Genomic DNA, 5,985 nt, shown 5'->3' on the forward strand with positions numbered 1-5,985 from the left:
ATGACTGGTTTGAGTGTTTTATTTTTTATGCTGTCTAGGCTCTTCTCTACCATCTCTCTCTTGGGTATATTATTTAGCTCTTGTTTGTTTTCTCCATAATTCTCTTTTTTGGTTTTTTGTTGATCTATTCGATATTACTAGATTCAGTTTTCTTAATTCAATACAAATTTACTTTATAGATATACAACTCGATTTGTTCATATTCAATTCAATTATTGCTTGTAGAGAGAGCTTGAAAGTTTGTTGATTTAGTAATTGTATATTTTATGCGTGTAAGGGGATGTGTTTTATGTGTGTATTCAGGTTCAAGCTATGGTGGATGACTCAGAGAATGGGTTATTATGGAGGAGACATTCTATCTGAAACTCGATTCTTGATGGTAGAAGCCAACATCTCTACTCTAAATGGCGTCGACAACCTATGTGTTGTTTTAACTTGGATATTAATTACGATAATTGATTCAATATTTAGAGGAAAGGTTGATGGTGTTTGATTGAAAGTAGTCAAAGGATTACAATGATAGTGAATCGCTTTAGGATATCAATCTCATGGGTAACTTGAGTTTACCAAACTCCACCCAAAGTAGTCAAAGGATTGGTTGCATATCTTCACACGTTAAGGCTGATGGTGGTGATTTTATTCTACTCAATTTTTTTTTTAATTTTCATTTGAATAAACTCTTAGATCCCCAGATTGCTCGATTATTTTGTGCAGAAGGATTAGTGAAAAACCTTGGAGTTATGAAGTCGAGATCCATGGCGAGACCTTCTAGTGCTGATTTTGCAGAAGGCTGGGGTATTGGAGAAGGTTAGGTGATTTCATTCTTCAATTTATATATTTTTTTAAATTAGAGATTTTTTTGTTTATTCTTGTTTACATCTGTGTGATTTTGGGTTTAGATAGTGTTTAATCAGCTGAGTTGGTGCAGATTGCTAGTTTTTTATTCTTGATTTGCTTTATCTCTTTCAGTATTCGCTTTCTTTACATGAAATTAGGTTTGTTATTAACCCTAAACTCATTTTTTTTTTTTTGAATCAAAGTCCAATTAATCAAATCTGGTATTTGAAAATGGCTATCTAAATTTAAATATTAATTAATAAGGTTCAAAATCGATCTCTTGCTCTGAATTTACTATTGGATTTGCATGTCTCTTGACTTCTCTCATCATTCAAATTTTTTTTTTTTTTTTGATTTCTTAAAATTTCTCTTTTGTAATACGATTCAATGTCTTTTAGGAAGTTTGAGTCTTTTTATGTAAGGTGGATTATCATGAGGAGCATGTATGTATGACCTAACATCCTAATCTAGTAATTTAATTTGCCCAGAAATCAATAGTTCCTGCGGATCTGTACTGAAAAGTACGTGACTCAGCTTGTAGGACTTTCAGGCTACTCAAAAGAGGTAAACTACCTTCATCTATATCCTCTGGGTGCATTTGACTTCTGGTACTGCTCAATACAGAATTGCAATTGTATTATTTCAACTGAAGGTGGTTTATGTGTTTATCAGGGTATATCTGTTATTGCTGTCGGTGTGAGGCATAGTACATATGACAAAGCATCTGTAAGTTAATCACTTTTTGGCCCTTTTACCATTTAAAAAGTGTGTTTAATGATAATTAGGGGATTGAGTTGCTTTATATGTATCTTTCTCTTGCAGTGTCAACTTTTGTGGTGCTGTTGTTGGAAGCACATATGATTTTTGTCCATGCATTTTCTAGACTCTTCCTGCTGTGAAATCATTACAAGTTGTACTTACATTTGTTGTTTGACTTGTTTACAATGTGTTGGTGACAGATGAGAGGGGAGAATGAAATATTGTATCCTGAGAAGACAATTGGTTCTCTTCCTGGTTGGTGCTTGTAACCCGAGCAAAAAGGATTTCTTATTATCTCAGTCCTGAGACTAACTGGATTCCGTTGTTTGTGGAATGTGCAGGAATTGATGTGGGGTATCAGTTTTATTCTCGAGCTGAGATGATTGCGGATGGATTTCATAGTCATTGGCTGAATGGGATTGATTATATTGGACATTCTAAAGGCAAAAGGTGAGTTAGTTGAGATGAGATTTGATGGATAGATTGGTCATAATTTTATTGCTTCTGTTCATTTGCAGCTACTGACTATAATAACAACTATCGACGACTTGAACTATCCAGAGAAGACTGATACTTATTACATCGTTAATGCACCATTTATATTCTCAGCATGTTGCAAGGTTTGCCTCTTATTTAATTCTTTCCACTTAAAGTAGATGCTATCAAAGTTGGTCCACCTCTAATAATTTGTTTTTGGTATTTAATTTTTTTTTTGTGATTGGAGGCTGCCATCTTCTGGTGCGATCAGAATAAATTTTGATGCTAATATGGCTGCGATCAGAATAAATTTTGAAAGTTTAGTGTGGTATCATATGCCCTCTACTTTCCTTTTGTTAGGATTGCTGGTTAAATTCAGCAACTTTCCTTCTTTTGTGCTGATGATTTATTTCATCAGTTATATTATGATATAATATGAATATGCTTCCTTTGTGTTAAAAAATATATGAAGTATGAACTGAGTGTGATCAAGTTATTCATATGTGTAATGGTGGTTGCTCTGGTAAAAAATGATTTAGACTAATTTATACTTTGTATTTTTTTTTTTTGAAGATTGGAAAAGGCAATGTAGGTGCAACAAAAGAATACGCCGGGACACTTGAGCACCAACAAGCGACTATATCAATCAATGTGGCCATCATCTATCTATTTTGGTTTTTAGTCTTATATTAGTGATGTATTTATTTAGGGACAAGCTACATACTATAATATGCAACCATTTTTTTTTTATTTATTGATTGTACTGTGTTGATGTTTTCTTTTCTAAATTTGGTAATTAACTACGTACTCTTTTTATTGTTGATTAATTATTGTTTTTTTTTAAATCTAGTTATATAGAATTTTTGTTTATTTTTATTTTAATGTTATTAATTAATTTAATTTATGATAAATTTAAATAATTATAATGTATTTATGATGATAAATTGATAAAAGAAAAAAAAGCTTAAAAAATAAATCTAGACGCTTTTTAATGTCTACATAATTGCACATTTTCAAATTTCAAAGACTTTCCCGCCATACCATAGGCTGACACAAATAAACGCAAGAAAACAAAAAGCGTCGCTAAATTTGATTATGTGGACAGGAAAAATCGTCGCTAAAAAACTACATACATTTGGGATAATGCGCGAAATGCGTAATTTTCGACGCGTCGTATATTAGTTTGGACAATAAAAAGCGTCGAGAATCTCGACGCTTTTTTGTGTCTCAGAAGAATTTTCAACTCATGGATTTGCGACGCTTTTTTGCAGCGTCGAGAAATAATTTTTCGACGCTTTTTAGCATCGAAAAAAGGATTAAAAAGCGTCCAAAAAACACGCTTTTTGTAGTAGTGGCTGCCTACGTATCCCGAAACAAAGGTGTTCTTCGAGAATCAGGCCCAAACGTAGCTCTTCGAAGCATGTTATTATTCCTTATTATTATTATTATTATTTTGGTTCTTTTACTACTAGTCATACATTTTTTTGCAACTGAAAAATAAATACATAATACATATAAAGTTCGTCAATGGAGTTTTTTTTTTTTTTTAGCTTGTAACTTCGATGTGGTAAACCATTGATTTGCTAGACGTCGTTGTAGAATCCCTTTGCATCTTGTCATACAGATTGGGTTGCTTTCTTTCCATCAAAATGAAGATGTTGTCCATCCTATACCTTTGAGGATTTATCCATCCTCAATTATACGCTTCGTTTGTAAGGTCTCCTGGAATGGTAATCACCCCAAGTGGCGTTACCAACTTTACTTTTTGATGGAGAGTCGATGCAACCCCTTTATACTCGTGTAGCCAAGGCCTTCCTAAGAGTAAGTTATATGAAGTCGGACAATTAATGACCATAAATCTGACAGAAAAAACCATGGTCTCGTAACTTAAGGGCAGAATGATGTACCCAGTTACTTCTCGTGGCGTATCATCAAAACCAAGAATTGTGTAAGAAAGAGGATTAATATATGAATCTGTGTAACCCAAACTGTAAAGGAATCCTCGAGAGCATATGTCTAATGCAGACCCATTGTCGACCAATATGTGATCTATGTAGCTTCGTTCGTGTCTTAGCGTGATGTGTAGTTCTCGCGTATGCCATGGGTTTGGGGGTAAATCAGCTTCGGTGAATGTCCACTCTTGATGATTGGTTTGACGTTGCAGAATCATCGAAGATTCACTGAGCCTATTCCCATGACACATAACACCAGCATAGGATCCATGTTCGGGTAGTATGGTGTCAACTGAATCAACCAATTGATCAGAATATGGTCGGTGGAGATTTAAATGGTTACGACTCATTCCTGAATTGCCAATAGTAGATACTTTAGGACAATCCTTCTCATCTTTTGATGTTTTTGCCTTTAGGAAAGCAAAATCTTGCTTAATTACCGGAAGAATGTATTCTCGATTGCATAGTATGTCCTTAGACATAAATGCTTTGATGTTGATTGATTCCTCAAATAGATTGATGGTGGTTGTCTTTAGGTAACAAATGAGGGCATCTCAATGAGTTTGTGAGCTAGTGATCAACTCCCATAATGATATCGCATTGCCCCTACTTTGAGATTTTAGCTGATTGTATTGAAGTGTTGGGTTTTCTATTGACCTGATCACGTTGCAGTATATTGGGGGCACTCTTGCCGCTAGCATATCACCATGGATAATCATCACTCCTTTCGGTGTTGAGAATTTTACTTTTTGATGAAGAGTTGAAGCAATAGCTTGAGTGTCGTGGAGCCATGGTTTTCCCAAGATAAGAGAGAAGTTGCTAGAAGCTTCAACCACTTGAAACTCTACATCACATATCCAATCTCCATGTCGTAGTTGCAGATTTATAGTCCCTATTGTCTTTCTCGGGATGTGATCATGTGTAATTACGATCACATTAGAAAATACCAAAGGCGCACTTTTTCGCCCTAACTTGCTTAAAGACTCTTTGGAGCAAGTGTTGAAATTTGATCTGTTATCAACCAAAATGCCTGAAATCTGACGATAATTACACCCCAAAGTAACACACAAGGGTTTGCTAAAATTGATGACCCTCGGTAAATCGGCATTAGTGAAGGACAATATAGGTGGGATCCATCCTTTGGGAATTGGGATCTTTCCGTCATCAATTAGTTGTTGCACCACATGTCTCACATCGAAGCAACCCTCTATATCATGTCCATAGTTCTGGCAATAAGAGCAATATTTCCCCATGTTTACTTTGAGAGATGGCAAAATACAATTATGATGTTTTGCTTCAATAAACCCTTGTGCCTTGAGACGACAGTACATATCCTTTATAGATTCACATTTTTCAAAGCAAATGGGGTTAACTGATGTCCATCGCCCTCCATTATTTCCATGCTTGTTCCTTGGTGCATTGAATCCCATATTGTTTGAAATGCAAATATATATCTGTCATTTCATATAAGAACATTATCAGTATCAATAGTTTGAGTGGTGATAAACATATAATGAAAATTAGCGGGAAATGAAAAAGCATCTCTTACATAAAAACAATTGCCCCTTTTTTTTATTAGTGGAAAGAAAGGATAACAATGAAAGACTTTTCCATGATTACAGAAATTCGCGATTAATTAAAGGCGGGTGGCGTTAAGAAGGATCATAAGGGTTTGAAAAATTGTCGAGTCGGGAATTATTGAAATCACTATTCTTTTACCTCTGCGGTTAAGGGACTTGAAAGACTTATCTTCTAAGGTTTCATATCTTATTATGGTTTTAATAGGAAAAATGAGAAGAAAAATAAAATGGTTAAAGAAAAAACACTTGAGCATAGGATGCTTTTAAAGAGAGCACATAATGCTTCTTAAAGAGAGCATGTAATGCTTTTAAAGAGATGGTACAATCAAAGTAGGAGGTGAAAACTTGTGCACATAAAAAAAAAACTTTATGTAAGGAAG

General features: G+C 34.5%; 1 long non-coding RNA gene across 1 annotated transcript; it reads left to right on the forward strand.

Moving 5' to 3' along the window:
* The first annotated feature begins 782 nt into the window (after positions 1-782).
* Positions 783-2,042, forward strand: LOC145563884 (uncharacterized). The gene is made up of 3 exons (XR_014094655.1): positions 783-1,563; positions 1,797-1,851; positions 1,938-2,042. It is a non-coding gene; the product is annotated as an uncharacterized LOC145563884 (long non-coding RNA).
* The last annotated feature ends 3,943 nt before the right edge of the window (positions 2,043-5,985 follow it).

Source organism: Chenopodium album, chromosome 10 (assembly GCF_948465745.1).
Source record: "Chenopodium album chromosome 10, dcCheAlbu1.1, whole genome shotgun sequence".
Taxonomy (NCBI): Eukaryota; Viridiplantae; Streptophyta; class Magnoliopsida; order Caryophyllales; family Amaranthaceae; genus Chenopodium; species Chenopodium album.